Consider the following 13850-nt stretch of genomic DNA (forward strand, 5'->3'; position numbering starts at 1 on the left):
TGGTGGTAATTAAGGAGAAGCATACCTGTCTTTGGTAGCTACAGTAGAAGCTCCTGCAAGCTCCCCTTCCAGGAGAAGGGGAGTAGGTTCTTGATAAGATAGCTGGAAATGCTCAGGGCTAGGGAAAGGGGGGGTGCCGTTTGTCAGTTAATTCTAAAATGACTCGTGGGCAAATCGAATGAAATTTTTGCTTGGAGACCAGGAGGGCTGCCAGATAGCTGTCCTGATTATCTTCTTTTCCTTCTGCTCCCTGTTTTCTTCTTCCCTAAACCCATGCCTGATCCGGGAGGCAGAGGGAGCCCCTCACAGCTTTCCCCATTGACAGGAAGTGTGACTGTGGGCGGGATGACAACCTACTTGCTCACACTTGGTAACCATGTCAGTTCTCTCGAGTGTCCTCTGAAAGTTCTTCATCTTCAGTGAGGACGGTCTGGCTAGTCATATAGAGCAAAGGGAAATAAGAGTGAGCTGATTAAAAAATGAATATGAGAAATAGTGACGAGCAGTCAATTAATTTTAACCAGCCCTGTTTCTTAAAAGAAATGTTTTATATAAGAGAAGACACCAGTTGTTTCAAAGAAATGGATTCAAGTTCATGTTCTTCTTTCTTTTATTCATTTGAGTTTATTGTGTTTGTGTCTTTGGTGTTGGGATCAGAAAAATGCGTGTAGGAACAAACATATAAGGATCTTAGGGGAAGGGAAGAATGAAAATATAGCAGCGACTATGGGTGAGATTAATGTGGCTATAGGGGGTCAGAAAGCCTTTGGAAAAGGCTTCTTTATAACTAGACGTGGCCTGGAGAAGCCTCTTAATTCTCTTGCCTTCTGTGTGATCTGCTTTTTTTAGGGGGTCAACTTCATCATTCATCTGTGTTCTCTGCTAAGAGTATTAAAAGCAAGTATTTTCAGAGCTGATACTTACATTGCCATTTCTTCATTCTGAAAATATTTGTTTACCACCTGCTGTGTGCTACACACTGGAGAGACCAAAATGAACACGCCTTCTTCCCTGCCCTAAAGGAATTAGTCTGGTGTCTGGTGATAGAGTCACAGAAATAGCAGGAGAGTCTGGGGCCACAGAGGATTAAGCACTTAACTGGGACTTTATGAGATTATAAAGGACTTCTTGAGGTCTTCAGAAGAGTAGAAGTTAGCCACACGAAGAGCTAGGCTTGGGTAGGTTGGAAGACATTCTAGGCAAAGACCCAGAATGTAAGAAGGCTCAGAGGTGGAAGAATTTACATGCCTTTCAAACTTGGAACATTTGGCTAGCACACAACGTATAAGGGGTTCATAGTGCAAGGTGACCTGCAGAATCCTACATGATGAAGTACCTTCTATAAGGGGGTGTGTTTTGGGGGAGCTTTGCTAAAGAGATTTACATTTTAAAAAGTTAAAAATGCTATGTAGCCAAATAGAAGTGGCCAGACTACAGTTTCCCATCCCCGCTTAGGGTAATGCTATTGAAGTTTATGTGCTATGCCTGAAGTCCTTCCCTTGGCTCTATCTGACATCGATGACTATTCAGCTTGTCCTCAATACCTGGGCATTTTGGAATGCCCTGCCTTTGGCTGGGGCAGGCTTGTCATACGGGGAAGAAAACAGAGACAAAGAGCAGAACTCTCAGGTTTGTGGAAAGGAATTGTTTTTTCATTGTTCTTTAACTTACAGATAGATGTAAAAAAGGAGACCTGTTCAGCCTTGTATGACTCAGACATTTAAAAAGCTGAATCAAAACACAGCGTATGTGATCATAAAGGCCCTTCATTCTTAGAAGATTTGCTAATATTTATCACTCTTTGTGGAGCCCCCTATACATTCCAGCAGTTTAAATGGAAACACATGTCTGAATCCAGGAACATGTGTGCGTCCCACAAACTGAGAGTCGGGATTGTAGATTCTATTTTTGGTTACAGGTTAATGAGGTCCCTGAATAACTAAATGAGAATAGTTTTTATCTCCTCATTTTCCTCGTTAGTTCCTTAGAAAGTGTCTTCCTGATAGACAAGTGTCCATGTAGGATTTGAATACTTTGGAAAAAAACTCTGTCCTTAATAAAAGGCAAACATCCCAAATTCCGGAAGAGTCATTTTCAGTTTTGACCAGACAGAAACAGACATTCTGGTTCACCTACAGTAGAATGAGGTGATGGAGAAGGATTGAATTGTCCTCCAGGAACTTGCTGTTAGTCGCACGTATTTCAGTTTCACAGAAAGACATTTGGGGAAACATTTAAGAATGAGAAATAGGCCATATTGCTGGTCTTTAGCATCTTTGAAAAATGTTTTTTTTCCAGAGTAATGAAAAGTCAAAGGCTCTATATGCTTATTAGAATGTGTTTTGGCATTGACCCCTGGGTGTGTATCACAAACCAAAATTGCAACCTCTCTCAAGCCGAGTTTAAAATTTCACTACCCTGATTATTTAAAAGCCATCTAAATCTTGGAAGGAGACCTTCTTAGCTTTATACTGGCTCTCCCTAGAGAGATGTTTGGTTTTTGTAAATGTTACTTTGTATTTTTTGTACCTTTAAAACATATATAAAATCATAGCAATATTATTAACCTAAATTAATTATTCTCAGTGAAAACCTTTGAAATTAAAAATACCTTTAAGAATTAGAATTGGTCGATTTTCACGAAGGGTTTAAATTGTAGTTTAACAACTACCGTGATGATCAAATACATTGTCTTGAATTCAAAGCTGAAATTGTAGTTCAGTTTACTGGATGTGCAGTTAAACTTTGACCATTCAGTCATGGTTATTGTTTCAGAGATCTACCTGGTTTTCTAGATACTACTTTACGGCACATGTTGGAAACAATTTACTTTCCCTGACACTCTATCAGGGCAAAAAACTAACCTGTTATAGCAGAGAAACCCAATGACATAGTGGTTTGAACAGGTATTTTACTTTCGTGTTACATTCTAAGGTAAGTATTCCCACAGGGTGGGTAATATTGTCCCATACTGTCAGAGAGACCCAGATTATGTCCAGGAAGTAGCTCTGCTGTTCCTTAAGTTACGAACCTCATCTATATGGTCAAAGGTGGGTCACTATGTCCAAATGTGAGCTGGTGAAAAACAAGAGAGTATGGAGGAGGCGTGCCACAATCTTAAGGGCCAGGCCCAGATGTGGCATATGTCACTTCTCATTCCCTTGAAGAAAACTTATTTCTGTGGCCTTACGTGACTGCAGTAATGAGGGTGGGAAGAGGAGGAGGAACATATGGAGGAAATACTGATTTTGCAGGCACTGTGTAGCAAAAGACAGATTGTTAGGAAAAATGTCTGTGGTCACAGTTTTATGTGTTTATGTGCTATGCTCTGAAAACTTTTGTATTACTTTGTTAGGACTACTGTAAAAATCTTCAACAACCTGGGTGGCTTAAACAACAAAAATTTGTTGTCTCACTGTTCTGGAGGCTAGAAGTCCAAGATCAAGGCCTCAACAGGGTTAGTACCCTCTAAAGGCTATGGGAGAGAACGTTCCACGCTTCGCTCCTAGCTTCTGGAGATTTGTTTCCCATCTTTGGCATTCCTCGGCCTGTAGCGGTGTGATCCCGATCTCTGCCTTCGTCTTCTTATGGAGTTTTCTCTGTGTGTCTCTGCCCAAATTTCCTGTTTTTATGAGGGTACCAATCAGATTGGATTAGGGCTCACACTGATGATCACATTTTACTAATTATGTATATCAGTAATGACCTTCTTTGCAAATAAGTTCACATTCTGACTTACTGGGGTTAGGATTTCAACATATAAATCTTGGAATGACACAGTTCAACCTTTAACACCTTTTAATGGAGGAAATGATTTGAGAAAACTTTACCCAGAAAAATTTGCTAAAACTGAAAATGTTATTTATTACATTTTGATATTCAATTTGATTTGTATATTTTAACTGCCTAGTCATTTATACCAAAATTTTTTTCTTATTGCAAGTCATTTCTAAATTGTCTAGGATAAATATATAATTGACATGCAAAAAAATAAAAATATCTAATATTATCCTACCTTTGAAAGATAACTACTGTTTATACAACCTTAGTCCTTCTTTCTGTTTATATTAAAAATGTGTGAATAAAGTGCTTTTTAGTATTCTCTGATTAGCTAATGGGATTACAATTAGACTATTTGCACTGGATTTATCCCACATGTTTTTCTATGTTAAAACTTTGCAAGTTCCCCAGGAATCGTTCTTTTTTATTCTTTGGCTTTGACTACACTGACAGAAGGAGGGAATGGATACAATTTTATCAATATTCTCTCTAGTTCTTTGTCTACCTCTCATGGCAGCCTCAGTTGAAACACATGGAAATGATCTGCTTGGATTTTTACAGTTCTTTGGGCAGTTGTTCATGGCTTACTCACTGTCTGTCCTGTTTCCTTTTAATCAGTTCTCTTTTTTTCTTTCTCTTGTGAAATGACTATGGCCAGATCTTGGAAAGGAAAATGTGTTGCAGTATATTAGGTGGGGTTGGGTATAGTGATTGTATTACAGATGTGATTCATCAAAGCAAAAATGTTTTAGGAATCTCGTATCCCAATGACTGAAGAAGACAAAATCCAGTCAGCATCATAATTGATGAAAGCCAACTTTCCATTGTATTGGGCTATATATATTCTTCCTCCTCGAAGGATACAGCACATATTTTAAATGGGGGGATATTTTATACTCTTGAAGATATGCAGGTTTGAAAAACTGACTATAAACTATGGTTCACAAAGGCTAACTGTACGGCTAATGTGAATAAGATATAGTTTGGTGGTTTATGTGGTATGTTTTATTACCCCCAAATTCATCCTTCTTCGGTAAACATGACTTTTGTCATTTTGAGACTGAAATGTAGCAAGTGTGTTGTCTTCTGGGAAAAATAGCAGGGAGGAATATTTGGCTCCATCTGTTCCTCAAAATGAGTGTATTATGTGGTCTTATATGGGAACTACTTGACTCCTTTTATTGAGTGGGAGGCAGACATACCTACTTTAAATAAAATAGCTGCTACTCTATTCACTGGCCATTATTTTGTGTATGTTGAATAGATCATATTTCTCTGGTAATAGAAATAAATGTTGATTTAATTATTTCAAAACAAATTCAATAAACTATAGCCACTGAGTCTTTATATTTAAACATTTTAAGTCAAATTTGATTTAAATAAAATAAGGATACTTTAAAGTTTTAATCTCAGTATTTCAATAGGTAAGACATTCAACATGGTTCACAATTCAGATATTACTACAGGATATATATATTATATAGTGAAGAGTAGTTGATGTCATGGTTCTAAAGATGCTCTGAGAAAGAGATGCAGAATTACAATGTTGATTCCAAACTTAAGCAAAAGTCATCACCAGTGGATATAATCACTAATGAACAGGCCTTAAAGCGAACATTCAGGGACACTGATTTCTTATCCCATTATAGCCCTGAGAATAAGTTTCAGTGTGAGAATTTGTGATCATGGTTCTCCTGTATTACTGGCTAAATAGGGATAACTGAACACCTATAACACTTAGAAGAAAAGAACAATCCAAAAAAGCAGGCTGTCTGGTCCCCTTCTATAAAGGTGTTAAAGATAAGAATTGATCCTATTTATATCTTATCATTTGCTCTATATTCTAACAAGAGTCTAGTAAATAAGGGTTAGTGAGTAAAGATTAAGAAAAAGACGAAGTGATTTGCTTATCATCGATTCATTAGTCATCTAAGTTCTGTGTTTGCGTTCATTTGAACACGAGATGCCTGGGTGTCAGACTGTGTCTCAGGCATGCTGTGTGTCACCTGCAGAGCTCTGTCATAATGTTATTCTGTCAGTCATTTCATACAACTGCTTTGTAAAAGTCAAATTTGCTGTTTTATTCGTCTTTCTGAAACTATGGACATAGAGGATGTCATTGAGATTCCTTTAAAAAGTATGTTTGATGGTACTGAATGTACCCTAATTGCTACAACAGTTTTTTAAAGTGCACAATAATTTTAAATCAACATCTGGTGAAGGGTTAGTTAGTGTTTAAAATGATTTTCTTTCTTCTTGAAACAAAACTTAAAGCATTGGATCATGTGGAAAATCAAACTGAATTCTTATCAGAGTCACAAAGCAGGATTGTGGATTAAATAGTGATGTGGAGTCTAACCGGGATAGAATGACCATAGGAAGGTCCAGTTAAATCATTTATTGGTCTTAGTTTAAAAAGGCTTGTGTAGCCCTGGCCGGTTGGCTCAGCGGTAGAGCGTCGGCCTAGCGTGCGGAGGACCCGGGTTCGATTCCCGGCCAGGGCACACAGGAGAAGCGCCCATTTGCTTCTCCACCCCCCCTCCTTCCTCTCTGTCTCTCTCTTCCCCTCCCGCAGCCAAGGCTCCATTGGAGCAAAGATGGCCCGGGCGCTGGGGATGGCTCTGTGGCCTCTGCCCCAGGCGCTAGAGTGGCTCTGGTCGCAACATGGCGACGCCCAGGATGGGCAGAGCATCGCCCCCTGGTGGGCAGAGTGTCGCCCCTGGTGGGCGTGCCGGGTGGATCCCGGTCGGGCGCATGCGGGAGTCTGACTGTCTCTCCCTGTTTCCAGCTTCAGAAAAATGCAAAAAAAAAAAAAAAAAAAAAAAAAAAAAAAAGGCTTGTGTATTATTTCGTAAAAACACTCCCCCTGAATATATTAAATTTCTTAATTCTTGTAGTTGTCAGAATTTGTCTTAACTGAACAATTTTTTTTTTCTTTTTCCTTTTTGTATTTCTCTGAAGCTGGAAACGGGGAGAGACAGTCAGACAGACCCCCGCATGCACCCGACCAGGGTCCACCCGGCACGCCCGCCAGGGGCGACACTCTGCCCACCAGGGGGCGATGCTCTGCCCCTCCGGGGTGTCGCTCTGCCATGACCAGAGCCACTCTAGCGCCTGGGGCAGAGGCCAAGGAGCCATCCCCAGCGCCCGGGCCATCCTTGCTCCAATGGAGCCTTGGCTGCGGGAGGGGAAGAGAGAGACAGAGAGGAAGGAGGGGGTGGGGGTGGAGAAGCAAATGGGCGCTTCTCCTATGTGCCCTGGCCAGGAATCGAACCCGGGTCCCCCGCACGCCAGGCCGACGCTCTACCGCTGAGCCAACCGGCCAGGGCCTTAATTGAACAATTTTGAGATACAAACTTATTTTATGGCTGATATTAAGATTTCAGAACAATTTTTCCATTACATAGATAAACCAAAATTACACTAATGAACTGATAATATGCAAATATAAACACATCTGTGTGGATCAGAAACAAGTTTTTAGGATAGAGAAAGTAAGTTTGAGGAGGAATAAGGTTTGGTGATTAGTTTCAATCACAGGAGCTTTGTGTTGTTTTGGTAGTGTGTGCTTGTGTGTATATTAACTGTGTCCTTTGTCTTGTGATTGAAAATGTTTTTATATCTAAGGAGGCATAAGATCAAGTCAGTCTTGTATATACATAGAACATTATCAGAGGTATGTCTGAAGATCAGTGGGTAAGGATAGTCATGGTGGTAATATTTGTAATAATTTAAATAAAAAATAACCTAAGTGTTTACTGTAATGTTTAAAAGATGGTATATATAAACTTTAGATTAGTATGTAGACATTAAAAATTATGCTCTTTATAAATATTTAATGATCTGGGAAGTAGATTATCATGTAAATGCAAAAAATAAGGACAAAAAGCATATGAACAGTTTGACTCACATTTTGTTGTATATATTTATGCCCCGCTAAAATGACTGGGGCAGGAATTATGTCAAAATGTTAAGTGACTGGGGCAGGAATTGTGATAAGATATTAAATAAAACTGTTCTTCTTCTCTAGTTTTTTTTTTTTTTACAATGAACCTCTATTAATTTTAAACCACCTCATGGAGAAAAGCATATCATAATGGCTAAAACAGCTTGTGGTTTCCCATGGATTCATAAAATTTTGCCAATTTTTAGAACATACAATTTATAGAACATCTAAAGAAATCAGAGAGGTCATCTGGTCCTGCTCCTGCGCAAGTATTGAAGTTCCTTCTGTCTCACCTACAACAGGTATAAAGACAGCAGGTTTCAGTTATATATAAAGGTAAATTGTTTTTAATCAGTGCTGATGATTAGGAAGTTTCCCCCTCTCTTTAATCCACTTGCCCATCTTTTACCATTTGGAGTTATAGGAAAATCTGAAGATGGCTTCTATATCTCTGTGCCTTCTTTTTCTCAGATTAAAGATACTTGGTTTCTTATTTATCATCTGACTTAATTTTCAGATCCCTTACCATTCTCTTGACTTTGAGGAGCAAGATCAATGTTTCATTTTAATGTGACAGTGATATCTGGGTATGATGTTTTCGATATAGCCTGCCCAATACAGTTATAGATAGTGAGGCCATATTATCCACAATATGGATGTGATCCAGAAGTAGCCAAAAATTATATAATTTTCAGGCACTGTGCATTGGTCTCAGCCATGAAGAATTGGCATTTCTTGCCATTCTTCATCCAACTGAAGAGGAAAGTTTGGCTCCAGTGTCATTGCTAGGTACATAATATCAAATAAGGATACTTGATTTCTGACTGGCAGGTAAGGACCCTCTTGCATATAGCTCACCCGTTCCATCTGACCTGACATTAGGCTTGTAGATCATGTGGCAGGTATGGGTTCCAGAACAAGAAAGTATGGAAAACATTCCTCTCAAAGATTTCACTGGTTCTGTGATGTGGTAGTCAGAACTGCTGTATGAGTTTTTTTCTTCATTGTGAACTCAGGTTACCTAGGATGGTGGTATCAGCTGCAGGTTGGTAGGCCATGAGATGAAGGGTCTGCAGTGCCTTCTAGTGTGACTAGTGTGGGTGCTATGGCATTTAATAGAGAGCTTTAATCTTTCCTGTTTACAGTGGGTTCACAGAAGAATTAGTGCATGCTAAAGCTGGATGTGGTGGCATTGTTTTTTTCTAGACAACAATCTGAAGTCTTAGATTGAGGTCCCCTTCTCCCCACCAAGGTTAAACAGCTAGTTTGTGGCAGCCAGGATTTGAAGAGGACTGTTTTGACTGACTATTGTTAGTAAAACATAAAATGATTTTCTTTAAATCAACAATCATGCCTTCTTGGGTGGGCTAGCCGTCTATAAAGAGAGAAATTCTATCTAAAGCTGAAAGTTTTTGTAAGTATGTCTCTGAATCAGGGTCACTGTAGTACATTAGAGGGATAACCAGAAGACTGGAGACAAATTAATACAGTAAAAAGAAATAGTGTGGGTTTGTACCTCATGTTTTGTTTAACCAGTCAAGATTTCAGAATCACATTAAGGTTGGTCATTCTAAAGTTGTACCTGACATTGTCCTCTTTTATTCTCCCTGAAAGGCTTACAATGATTTGTCATCCTTTGAATAGTTCTTTCTTCAACTTTGGGACACTTTCTGGTTTTTCTTTTTCTTTTTTTTTAAAGTCCAGCCTTTTGCTTGATGTTTTTAATATTTTCATTTTATTTAGGCAAAATGGATTGCTTTAGAATTTATCCTCAGGCTAATTCAACTCTGACCTTGCTTTTGTCTCTGAATGCTACTTTGAAATTTATGTACTTTGAAGTTTACTTGGTCATATGCCTGCCTTGCCACACACCACACCATGGAAAAGGAGAGGAGCTCGCCATATTTTGTACCACTTAACTGCTTCCCAGCTCTTCTGGGCTCAGCTAATGGGCCCCGATGTGGACACCAGACCCAGTGATGAACCTTCTATAGACGCTGGCCAAGACTGGGTCTGGAAACTGACTGAGATCTGTCGTTAATAAATTGGGAAACTAAGACCTAGAGTGGTAGTGGGAGTGGAATGGGGGTGTAGGATGGGTTGAGGGAGAAGCCATCAGTGACAGTGTGGCCATGGGAAACCTGGTGTTACAAGGGAGAAGAAGCTGTGGATAGCGGAAGAAACCCAGTCATGGGAGGGACCAGGGAGCAAAATGCAGAGAGAGCGACGTACCAGAGGTGAGCGGTCCCCTTGCTGGAGCTGGCGCAGGTGGTGCTTCTCAGGTTTCCATCTACAGGTGTCCTTGCAGTCTTCCCCCTCCTCCTGATGTAGCTGGGAAGCCCAATGAGCCTGGTAACCAAGAATCAGACTAAAACACAGAAAAGGCCTTCAAATGATTTAAATACCTGCATAAGCATCCTCTCTTCAAAATGTGAATGCACTCACACTTTTACAAAATTTGGTGTGTATGTTTTGAGTAGTTAAATTCCTCAGTGAGTGGTTCAAATTTAGACATATCTTTAAGGGAGCAGAGCTCTTACATAAGACATATGACATTTTCCACAAACCTGCCATTAATATATGTATATAGGAGCAATACTGCAGTGTGTTTTAAAATGTGAAAACACATTGTTCCAGTGTATGATGTACACCCTCTGTGTGTATAATGTATATACTGTATAAGAATACTGATCTTATTCAGTGTGTGTGTTTTCTTTTTGCTAATCAGTTGCCAGCATTGTTCAAGGAAGAATAGGCTCACTGCTATTAATATCTTGGGTGAAAAAAGTATGTATTGTTCTTATGTTCCAAAAAGATTTCATTATAGACTTTTATTGTACATATTATTATGATTTCCTCCTTCTCTGTGGCTATTGACATTAATAAGTTTTAGTCAATATTATACTTTTTGTGGGCAGTTTGTAGTCAGCCAATATACAGAGGGACTAGTATGGTATAAAACATTTTCTGTTTTTCTTAATAGTAGTTAAGGAGAACACTTTGTTACGCTGCCTTTTTAGGTAACATGATCCTTGAATTCAATTACTGAATATTCTGAATGTTACTCTCTCATTTTGTATGTGGCTTGTCCCAAACTAATAATTCCTTTGTGGTTTTTAAATATCTTTGGATGTAAATTTCTTGAAAGGAGCTGCCTTTTGGCACTTGACATGGTGGGAAAATAGATTTTATTACCTTTTTTCTTTGTGAAATCAAAGGGTCTAGAGAAGTATTTAAGTATGTCCTTCCTTAGCAATTACTGCTTTTAGTACTTTTTGTCACCCTAGATTATCATTCAGTCATTCAGATTTTCTGCTTTTTTACTGGTTAAAGTGATGACAGGTGTGAATGAAGGAATTTAGCCAGGGATGAAACCAACTTCAGGCAAAAATACAGAGGCTTTAGTGTTTTCTTCTCGGTTTTCTTTCATGAGTTCATTATCAATGACTTTTCTGAGAGAGAAAAAGCCCAGCTTCAGTCCCCATGTGCCTGTTTCCTCTGGAGTTAACCAGGAAGCCTGGGTCCCCTGTGAATATGAAAACTTTAGTTTGGAGTTGTTGTTTTAGATAGAACTTCTTCCTGTGTTTTTCTGTTGATATTCTAAGACCATGTTTCAAATTCCTGTGTAAATCAGTAGGAGGTGCTGTTTGAGAAGCTCCCTGGCATACTTCTGGGATTGGTAGGTTTGGAGAGCTGGAGTGTTTCTGGGCTTCAGCTAGTACATTGAGAGGGAGGTATGAACAAAACTGAGGAAAGAGTTGTTTTCAGTCCTCCATTGGAATGTGGCCATGTCTTCTCCTTTAGAGTATCACTTCCCGTTAGTGTCATCTTGTCATAAGTTAAAACTGTGGTGGGCTACCTCATGACCTGTCAGTCTAAGTACTCTCCTGTTGTCTTGTAGGTTCCATGGAAAAGCTAAAGAAGGAATAATTTCTACTTTCAAAGCAGGTTCAAGCTGAATGGGGAAGATCCTTGTAAGAAGGGGTTAGAGTGCATGATTATGTAGAAGATGCTAAGGACACCAGTTATAGGACATTTACTATCCTCTCTGTGAGCTTGACCTGGGGCCAGGCGTAGGACTGTAGAGAAGAAAAGGTGATCGTATGACCCCTGTTTTCAAGAGGATGTCACTGCAGAGGAGAAGTGGCACATAAGTGCCACCAAGTGTGGCAAGAGTGTATAATAGAAGAAATGGAAGGAATGATTTGTTCTACTCAGAGGAATCCAGGAAGGCTGCCCTGAGGAGAAACTGTCTGAGAAGGATTTGAAGGGCAGGTTCAAAGAGTATAACTACTATATTGGGTCAGATTCGGTAAGGTTTTGTAAAGAGTTTCCGAGGAGACACCGGAGTTTAGATTAGGTCAGGCTATCTTCTAGACCTGTGAATCATAATGTAAAAATCTTAATGGAGGCAAGATGGAAAGGCATTTCTGGCCGAAAGAACCAACTGTGCCGTTGCAAAGGCAAAATAAGGGACAGAGGAGATTGTTTGTCATTTAGTCTCAAAAACAACTGAATTGAAAGTGATGTATACCATTATGTCACTTCATGTGAGCTAATTCACAGATTCAAGTGCATGGTTGAGAAGTTAAGGTTGGAAGGATTTGAAATTCAATTTAATTTAGGAGATTATATTGTTTGTATCCATTGTCTACTCAAAGATGTTAAAACTTAAAAACAATAGCCAGGACAACTGAACACTTGCAATGTAGTTTATTTTGCAGCTTCTGACTTCGTTATGAGTGCTTGGTTTAGGGTTGTATTATTACTTTTTTCACTACTTTCCTGGATAAGTGTGTTCCCAAGAAGATTAACTTTTAACTATGCTTTGCAACATGAGTTTTCAACTATTATAATACCTTCATTGCATTTTGGATGATAAAATTTCCAAGCTTAGAACGATGGCTATAAAATAAACCATTAGCATCATTTAACTACATCCTGAACCTTCTGCGATGTGCACTTTTAAAACCTGCCTTTTCCAGGAAGACAATTGAAAGTTTTGGCTTCACAGTTTACTTCTGGCTGTTTTATGGAAATCATACTTAAAACTTCTGAGAAATAGGTACCAAGAATTCAAATTTGGAAAATAATAGAAAATTTGGTTCTATTTGTATGATATGAAAGAGTTCCTTAAATGTGTTGCTGGCCATCAGTTTAGCATACTCTCGTATTAGCATTAAACCCCTGGAGTAATGAGTAAGTACGAGAAGGGAAGGCCAAGAATATTTGAGATCTGGTGTTATGCGCAGAATAAATATAACCCATTCTCAGTTTTTGAGAGGCAGGTTTTCTAGCTAAAGTATTAACTGGAATTCACATTCCCTTTCCATTTCTCCAACTATACCATTAACCATTTAGTGATAGTAACTCTTAGCATATAGCAGTATTCTTAACCCTCCTCCTCCCTGCAGCTCTGCCTGAGTGTTCCTGGCATTGGGGTTCTCCAGTTCTCTGAAATAGAAATCATAAGGAGACCCCAGAGAAATTTCCAGACTGGTTTCTGTTTTTTTTTTTTTTTTTTGTATTTTACTGAAGCTAGAAACGGGGAGAGATAGTCAGACAGATCCTGCATGCGCCCGACCAGGATCCACCCGGCATGCCCACCAGGGGGCGACGCTCTGCCCACCAGGGGGCGATGCTCTGCCCCTCTGGGGCGTCGCTCTGCCACGACCAGAGCCACTCTAGCGCCTGGGGCAGAGGCCAAGGAGCCATCCCCAGCGCCCGGGCCATCTTTGCTCCAGTGGAGCCTTGGCTGCGGGAGGGGAAGAGAGAGACAGAGAGGAAGGAGAGGGGGCGGGGGTGGAGAAGCAGATGGGCGCTTCTCCTGTGTGCCCTGGCTGGGAATTGAACCCGGGACTTCTACACGCCAGGCCGACGCTCTACCACTGAGCCAACCGGCCAGGGCCCAGACTGGTTTTTATTAAGCTGATGCTGCAGCACAAGGGAGGCAGCCCAGAGGAGAGGAAGGTCTTCTGACCTGGCTGGGGGCTCGCTCTGCCTGGCTGCTTTAATAGCTAGGGACAAAACAGGCAGGCTTTTTTTTTTTAAAAAGGTGGGCTTGTGGAATTCTCCATTTCTGATATGGGTGACTTCCTTTCCCAGCTGTGTTGCTTGGTAACTG

General features: G+C 39.9%; 1 protein-coding gene across 2 annotated transcripts in view; it reads left to right on the top strand.

Annotated features, from left to right (window-relative positions):
* The window catches only part of BICC1 (BicC family RNA binding protein 1), a 365663-nt gene that overhangs the window by 114918 nt on the left and 236895 nt on the right, over positions 1-13850 (top strand). The window lies entirely within an intron of this gene.

Source organism: Saccopteryx leptura, chromosome 9, assembly GCF_036850995.1.
Source record: "Saccopteryx leptura isolate mSacLep1 chromosome 9, mSacLep1_pri_phased_curated, whole genome shotgun sequence".
Classification (NCBI taxonomy): domain Eukaryota; kingdom Metazoa; phylum Chordata; class Mammalia; order Chiroptera; family Emballonuridae; genus Saccopteryx; species Saccopteryx leptura.